The following is a 9466-nucleotide window of genomic DNA, read 5'->3' on the forward strand; positions in this document are numbered from 1 at the left end:
TGACCTTTTATTGTCCCCAGCACAAGGTACACCTGATCATGCTGTTTAATCAGCTTCTTGATATGCCACACCTGTCAGGTGGATGGATTATCTTGGCAAAGGAGAAATACTCACTACCAGGGATGTAAACAAATTTGTGCACAACATTTGAGAGAAAGACTTTTTGTGCATATGGAACATTTCTAGCTCATGAAACACTTAATGTGTTACGTTTATATTTTTCTTCAGTATATATGTTAGTGTTTACAAATGTTATCATCATAGTGTCATATCTCTCCTCTTTTCTATTTGCGACATTCGGGATGTCATGCACTTATTTACCTTATAGCCTGTGGGCACTGCACAATAATGCACATTCCTCACGCTTGCAGTTTATCAACCAATGGGCTCACAATTATCACCTTCCTCTCTTTCAACCAATGGGCGTAACTCTTGGGATGTATTTATATGTCAAGTTACCCTTGTTCTCTCACTTGCTGTTTCCAACAACCACCTCCCCACCACCACCACCACCAGCTTAAGGCCTGTCATCAAACTCCTTTTTCCTAGCAGGGGGGTCTCTGGCACCGAAGAGCATTCCTATTATAATGCATTTTCATATTGCACTCCGTCTCGGTTGTTCCTTCAGTTAGCCTTTCCTCGATAGAACTGAGAAACAGAATCTTATTTCGACAGTTCTCCCTGGACCTCCATGGTTAACCACTGCTGCTATCTGATGGGGAGTCTGCTGTGGTAATGGATAAGGGCCCCTGGTCCCAGGCAGACTGATGACTGTACGGTACTGTGCTGTATTGTACAGCCAGCAGACGAGGATCACTAGCACCATCTGTTGGTTTATACATAGTGACTCTGGATATGGATCCCACACACACACACACACACACACACACACACACACACACACACACACACACACACACACACACACACACACACACACACACACACACACACACACACACACACACACACACACACACACACACACACACTATTTGTAAGGTTAATCATGCTGCAGTAAATTACTATGACGCAATAAATAATTCCAATTATATGATGTATTCTATCTGGTTGAACATCACTAATGACATAACAAACAATGGAGCTACGGGTGTCCCAAATGACATTGTTTCACTCTTCTGTCATGATTCAATCTCCTGTCATGTGCTCCTACAAATTCAACAAATATTTCTGTAAGCAAAGAAAGTATCTAAAAGTCGGACATGAATCTCAGTGCATCACCCATCTCCTCCTTTTATGTTGGTGACCTTCACCAGCATGTCACCGAAGATATTTCAGTATGAAGATATGTAGAAACTGTTTCTCCAATAGAAATCCCTGATCACGCTTGTAGGTGATGTCGTGGCGACGTTGGCTAGCTAAGCTTATGCGCAGAAACATGTCATCGGGTCTAAAGGTCGTCTCGCGCTAAACTGCACATGTGCAGGCAGTCAAATTAAAGTCAGTCCTTCGATGTAAAGTTGATTTTGACAAAAATGTAAAAGGTGTCAGTTTGTCACTTTCACAAGGTTGGAGTAATAACATGTTCAACTACTTAAGACGTTGACTTGGATCTAGGTTGTGCCTTTAGATTTGGAGAACATGAACAACTAAGGAAGAATGTTTCACTTCTCTCATTGACTTCTCAAACCCCAATCTGGTCTGCCGAGACTGTTTCACAAGCGTTCCCGGAAGTCTTCTGATGTTGGGCTTTTGGGTTTAGAAACTCTGTGATGGCCCATTATACTCGGGACATCATCACCTGCCGATTGCTGGCATATGTTTATGTCAACAACTATCAGCCAGCCAATTCTGACCGAGCCCCGATCGAGTTGAAAATGAGACCTCTGCTTATCATGTCGTCTCAGCCTAACCCCCTGTGGAAGAGCGGGGTGTGTAATGAGAAAAAAGTGGTTATTGGGCACTATAAGTCTCGCAAAGAGCGTGAAGCGAAAATTGGAGCCAAGGCCAATAACCTGTTCATCAAAAATGTTGGTTCAGAAATGGATGAACATTTCCCAAGCCCCAGGTGCCATCTCAGCTGATGGCCACCCAGTTCTTGGTCAAGCGACCTAGTTCTTGGTCAAGCAACCAGGCAGAGGCAGTATCACCGTAAAACGCTGCGTGGCCAATGCAGATGTTGGGTTGTTCGTGCAGTGTCTTTCAGGTGGGTGAGGCAGTGGTGCCGCTGCAGCTCTGTTGGAACTTGAAGCCAAGCATGGGACTGAGAGCCTTGAAATTGGCTTAACATTGAAAAGCATCAAACACAACACTGAAATGCTCTGCAAGATAAAGTATTTCTGTATTTGCAAAGTTTTTTTGTTTGTTTGAATTTGGCCAAGTCTAGATAAAGATAAGCTCAATCTGATCGAAATTTGAAAGTTGATTAAACAAAAAAATAAAATTCCTTTGGTTTATTTTACTGTGTCTGTGCACAGAATATCAAATGGTATGTAAAGAGACAAGCTGGGCATTTAAAATAGATGGTTGTAATTAAATGGCAAAAATCACACTCACAAACGCTTCAATGGAGGCTGCTTAGGGGAGGATGGCTCATAATAATGTCTGGAACGGCGATAATTGGAATGGCATCAAACACATAGAAACCATGGAAACCATGTGTTTGATACCATTCCACTGATTCCGCTCCAGCTATTACCAAGAACCCATCGTCCCCAATTAAGGTGCCACCAACCTCCTGTGGCACGCAGACACACAGATCAAATCAAATCAAAGTTTATTTGTCACGTGCGCCGAATACAACAGGTGTAGTAGACCTTACAGTGAAATACTTACTTACAGGCTCTAACCAATAGTGCAAAAAAGGTGTTAGGTAAACAATAGGTAAGTAAAGAAATAAAACAACAGTAAAAAGACAGACTATATACAGTAGCGAGGCTATAAAAGTAGCGAGGCTACATACAGACACCGGTTAGTCAGGCTGATTGGGGTAGTATGTACATGTAGATATGGTTAAAGTGACTATGCATATATGATGAACAGAGAGTAGCAGTAGTGTAAAAGAGGGGTTGGCGGGTGGTGGGTGGGGGGTGGGGGGGCACACAATGCAAATAGTCCGGGTAGCTATTTGATTACCTGTTCAGGATTCTTATGGCTTGGGGGTAAAAACTGTTGAGAAGCCTTTTTGTCCTAGACTTACCACTTACCATGCGGTAGTAGAGAGAACAGTCTATGGGTGGGGTGGCTGAGGTCTTGACAATTTTTAGGGCCTTCCTCTGACACCGCCTGGTGTAGAGGTCCTGGATGGCAGGCAGCTTGGCCCCAGTGATGTACTGGGCCGTACGCATTACCCTCTGTAGTGCCTTGCGGTCAGAGGCCGAGCAATTGCCGTTCCAGGCAGTGATGCAACCGGTCAGGATGCTTTCGATGTTGCAGCTGTAGAACCTTTTGAGGATCTCAGGACCCATGACAAGTCTTTTTAGTTTTCTGAGGGGGAATAGGCTTTGTCGTGTCCTCTTCACAACTGTCTTGGTGTTTTTGGACCATTCTAGTTTGTTGTTGATGTGGACACCAAGGAACTTGAAGCTCTCAACCTGCTCCACTACAGCCCCGTCGATGAGAATGGGGGTGTGCTCAGTCCTCCTTTTCCTGTAGTCCACAATCATCTCCTTAGTCTTGGTTACGTTGAGGGATAGGTTGTTATTCTAGCACCACCCGGCCAGGTCTCTGACCTCCTCCCTATAGTCTCGTTGTTGTGTCGTCTGCAAACTTAATGATGGTGTTGGAGTTGTGCCTGGACATGCAGTCGTGGGTGAACAGGGAGTACAGGAGGGGACTGAGCATGCACCCCTGTGGAGCTCCAGTGTTGAGGATCAGCGTGGCAGATGTGTTGCTACCTACCCTCACAACCTGGGGGCGGCCCATCAGGAAGTCCTGTATCCAGTTGCAGAGGGAGGTGTTTAGTCCCAGGATCCTTAGCTTAGTGATGAGCTTTGAGGGTACTATGGTGTTGAACGCGGAGCTGTAGTCAATGAATAGCATTCTCACATAAGTGTTCCTTTTGTCCATGTGGGAAAGGGCAGTGTGGAGTGCAATAGAGATTGCATCATCTGTGGATCTGTTTGGGCGGTATGCAAATTGGAGTGGGTCTAGGGTTTCTGGGATAATGGTGTTGATGTGAGCCATTACCAACCTTTCAAAGCACTTCATGGCTACAGACGTGAGTGCTACGGGTCTGTAGTCATTTAGGCAGGTTGCCTTTGTGTTCTTGGGCACAGGGACTATGGTGGTCTGTTTGAAACATGTTGGACTCAATCAGGGAAATTATGAAAATGTCAGTGAAGACACCAGCCAATTGGTCAGCACATGCCCGGAGCACACGTCCTGGTAATCCATCTGGCCCCGCAGCCTTGAGTATATTGACCTGTTTAAAGGTCTTACTCACGTCAGCTACGGAGAGCGTGATCACACAGTCGTCCGAACATCTGATGCTCTCATGCATGCCTCAGTGTTGCTTGCCTTGAAGCGAGCATAGAAGTTATTTAGCTCGTCTGGTAGGCTCGTGTCACTGGGCAGCTCATGGCTGTGCTTCCCTTTGTAGTCTGTAACAGTTTGCAAGCCCTGCCACATAAGACGAGTGTCAGAGCTGGTGTAGGATGATTCAATCTTAGCCCTGTATTGACGCTTTGCCTGTTTGATGGTTCGTCGCAGGGCAAAGCAGGATTTCTTGTAAGCTTCCGGGTTAGAGTCCCGCACCTTGAAAGTGGAAGCTCTACCCGTTAGCTCAGTGCGAATGTTGCCTGTAATCCATGGCTTCTGGTTGGGGTATGTATGTACAGTCACTGTGGGGACGACGTCCTCGATGCACTTATTGATAAAGCCAGTGATTAATGTGGTGTATTCCTCAATGTCATCGGAAGAATCCCAGTGTGTGATAGCAAAGCAGTCCTGTAGTTTCGCATCTGCCTCATCTGACCATTTTTTTATAGACCGAGTCACTGGTGCTTCCTACTTAAATTTTTGCTTGTAAGCAGGAATCAGGAGGATAGGGTTGTGGTCGGATTTACCAAATGGAGGGCGAAGAAGAGTTTTGTACGCGTCCCTGTATGTGGAGTACAGGTGATCTAGAATTTTTTTTCCTCTGGTTGCACATTTAAAATTGAAATTTGGTAGAACTGATTTAAGTTTCCCTGCATTAAAGTCTCCAGCCACTAGGAGCGCTGCCTCTGGGTGAGTGGTTTCCTGTTTGCTTATTTCCTTATACTGCTGACTGAGTGCGGTCTTAGTGGCTTTACCACCACATCTGTCTGTGGTGGTAAACAAACAGCCACGAAAAGTATAGCTTGTCCCATGATTCCTGCCACTACATAATGAGACTCCTTCCTCTCTATTTACATAACCACAGCAGAGGAATAATAGCCGTCCATGCATGGACTCTAACAGTAGACAGTAACACTATGAAACTGAACTGTCTATCACACAGTGCCAGAGGACTTTACAGTAATGTGCTATGCTTGCCTACATTGATTGGCCGTGAGCAGTTGTTGAGTGGTTAGCTTAGTTTTAACATGTACTATGAGTGTGAATGCACTGCTGACATCTGGTGGAAACACTTGTGTTGACAGTGATCGATTCACGTCGTCTGCCTCCTCCACTCAGGATGTTGGGGCTTTCTGCATGGCTGGATCCAGGTGGAGACAATGTGACTCCAGAGGTCAACTCCGATTAGCAACATTTCCTCTTGTGTAGCTCTGACAGCACTCTGATACTCACCCACCCGATATCATTCATCAGTGTTTCATTACATGGACGGCCTGATGATTTATATTATATGACCATTGTAAAGACCAGGGTACTTGCCACCCAAAAACAGCCCCAAAACAGCCCCAGCATGAATCTTTATGGGTACAAATACACATTTGGTCGTACTATGCTGAGAGATGGACAGATACAGAGCTAGAATTTACAGTTCTGGCATGCCCTGCTTCTTGTCCTGGAGGAAGCATTAGAGGAGGAGAGAGGGAGCGCTAGAGGAAGGATATAAAGGATTCTTTGAGCTCAATTCCATTATCTTAAAGTCAAATAAAAAGGGGCCTGGACTGAAGCTCTGAGGCGTTGTTAAATTTCTTCTCTTCTCCTCTCTGAGCTTCCCTGAGGCTCTCGTGTTTCTGATCGGAGGAAAAACAATGTCTTTAATTTGACTTTGCTTGTTTGGGTTCCGGTTCTCAGGGTTTGACGTTCAGAGGAGGCAGAGAGAGAGAGAGGTCTTGTAAAAGCAGTGTTGGAGCGCTGTGGTCTCACTGCATTTCACGCAGGCTGATATTAACGGCTCAGTGTGGAGGCCCACGATTTGTCTGTTTACTTTGGCCACGACCCTGGGTGGTAATACCCTGCAGCGATGGTATAGAACCTAGAGGGTATGGTGGAAGAGAGCACAAGCAGTGGATGGCGGATGGAAATGACCAGCTGAGGCCTGCCTGGGGATAACATGTTTTTTGGTTGTGCTATGCTGCCTGCGAGGGTCCCCGTGAATGAAAGTGACATGGCATCCTCATTGCATAGTGTTATTTCACTGATCTGACTGAACGTGAATTGATCATTATGTGGAAATGATTTGTGTTCGCTCTCTCTCCCCACCTCTTTCTCTTCATACTGTAAAATGATAACAGCCACCTTGATTCATTTCCTTCGCACATTTTCTCATATAATCCAGGAGTGGTCTGTGAGGATACACACCATATGGCAGCAATGGAGCATGTTTTATATAACTGGAAGTTCGCCCCATTAACCCAGTATTTTAAAGTCCCCATGCAATGCTCTACTGTACTAGGCTTCCTGTGTCAAGGCGAGAATCAACACTCAACTCTAACATCAGAGTTTAACTCCATGATTGTGAACTTGTGACTGTGGAAAATAGGCTTTAGTGAGGCCCTAGAAAAGTAGAATGGGGAGAGGGATGGAAAGAGGCCCAACTAAACACTGAATGTGCACTTTTGTTGAGTTCGAGTTAACAGGAGGTACACATCACTGGAGTAGATAGAAGATGCCCTTTACCACTGACACAGGATCAGATATAACATTAAATTAACACTTAAAGTTAGACTAGTGTAATCTGATCCTAGATCTGTGGTAAAGGTAAACCTCTACTTCAAGCCCTTTCTCCATATCCCAATGGCTGTTTCAGGTAATGGCAGCAGTTTCACCCTGACTGAGGCCCATATTTCAGGTTTTTGGCTTCACCTGCAGCAACTGCAGTGTTTGGGGAATAACCTCCATTTCCCTAAGGTCCTTTGATCCATTCTGCAGATGTTTCTGAGTGAGTGAAAATGGGATCTGTGAAGTATTTTGGATACTGTGCACCTAGTTTTTTCTAAGACCTTTAGTATTATTTAGCCAAAGGCAAGACTGACGTGAGATCTGTAGGAGAAGGACAAAGTCAAAACGACTGTATGGAGTATGACTATAAGCTTGAAAACTCATCACCAAGTTGAAAAAAATGTAACCCCTCTTTGGGCAAAAGTTTTTCACCTTAAAGTAAGTACAACGCAAAACCCTGAATACATCATTCAAAGCTGTCGCCCTCCTCTCTCCCCAGAAGCCAACCCCATCCCCCAGCCAACCACGTCCTACACAATACCGAAACGGGGTCTGCTGTGCACATAACACCCTGACTTTGTTTTTGTTTCCTAAAGTGGAGAGACTTATGCTGTGGATTTCCGTTACAGGATGTATTGAAAGGCTCTCCTGTGTGTTAATGTGCGGTCATCACAGGGACCTCACACGGAGAACCATGTCAACATTGGACACCAGGCCCAGCCTGTATAGTTCCTTCTCTATTTTTCTCTTCCCCCCCTATTCAGTCTGCAACCCATTGGACTTATTGTACTTGACACACTTTCACGGGTCCTTTTTAAACATTCTCTAATTGACAGTGACCTCAATTATCTTTCTCCTTGTGTTTTTCCTCATCCCCCTCAAAGCTGGAATGAGCCAGAAACATTACAAGTTGGCCGGCTACCACTCATAATGTACAATTAGCACTGTTTCAATTGTCAATATGAAGTATGTGGTCAGGCTATAATCACAATTAGGATGTCTTTTTCCACTCAAATAATATCTCAACATTTGTGATTTTCTTACTCACCTTCTCGGAGGTGGTGGCTTTTTCCATGCCTTTTGGCCTCATCAGCAGGTGATGAATTTGAAGCCTTCTCAAAAATAACAGTGTCCCCCTTCAATCGTAGCTTGCCACTTAACACAGTCACTTTAATTGGGGAAATAGCTGAGAGAAGCACATCAAAGACACAAGCAGAACACACACAATCATGGACGGATGGCAGGATTGTGCGTCAGAGCTGTGGAAAAAGTGAATCTTTCAAAATCTCTCATAATAGAGGGAGAAGGTTTTAGAGCTGCCAGACTGCGACACCATGTCAATTCGTCTGGCTGGGTTATAAAGTCAGGTCTGCAACCCCGGAGCCACCCACAGTGAAACGGTCAGAGTCAGAGATTTTGATTTCCATGATCTCGGGGGGAGTCACGTTCAGAACCCTGTGTCCCAAATGACTTTCCTGCTGTAATTCACCAAACCTCCTTGGAATCCTACTTTTTTTTTTATGACCATGCAGCACTCACTATTAAAACGGCCTTTCGCTGGCAGTGGCTGTGGAGAATGTGACCACAATGGAAGACATTGTGGAGGATTCATCGAACCACAGAGAAGATCCCCAAACCCACTGATTGCCTTCTCCTCTGGCTCAGTGGGAAGAGTGAGGAGAACACCAATGTCCCAGGTTACCTCGACTTGAGACAGAGAGAGAAAGAAACAGCGAGTGAGAAACAATGAGAAAGAGAGAGAGAACGAGGGGAATGGGGGAAAAACGAGGGAACATGAGCCCAAATGGGAACCATATTGATCAACCAATGGTGGGTTTCCCCCAAAATAAATTAACCCTTATTTACGAGGGGAGTTGAAGGGTTCCTGGTCGGGGGGAGCGGGGTTCATCTCTATCCCCCCCTATCCAGAACCCCAAAAGAGCCATGTACACAGGCTTGCAGTGCGTGGCCTCCAGATTGTGTGTGTGTTTTGTATGTTAACACGCAGGGAGGTACATTAATGAGTTTAGCATCTACATGTTGTGTTTGGAAATCCAGTGGCTCCAAGGTGATGTATAATGTTCTTCACCAACCACCAGTCCCCCTTTCAGACTGGCTTTGACCTCCAGAGTAGACTGAACGGTGTGTAACCCCCAAGAGGGAATACGAGCAAGGGGGCCATCTTGCTGTGTACATGGCCGAGACTGCCAAATTTCAGCACCACCAGCTTGCACCTACACCCGAGGCTGTCCAAGCGTGCCACGTGGGGCTGGTATTTAAACAGTGTCTCTGCAAAGGCCTGCTCCATGTAGCCGTCACATGAGCAGCCCACTTCCAAAACGAGCACCTCCCCCAAAGAAAAACTATATCAGGCATATTTGGCACACATCAACATCAAACCAGCTTCCTC

Source organism: Oncorhynchus clarkii, chromosome 16 (assembly GCF_045791955.1).
Source record: "Oncorhynchus clarkii lewisi isolate Uvic-CL-2024 chromosome 16, UVic_Ocla_1.0, whole genome shotgun sequence".
NCBI lineage: Eukaryota > Metazoa > Chordata > Actinopteri > Salmoniformes > Salmonidae > Oncorhynchus > Oncorhynchus clarkii.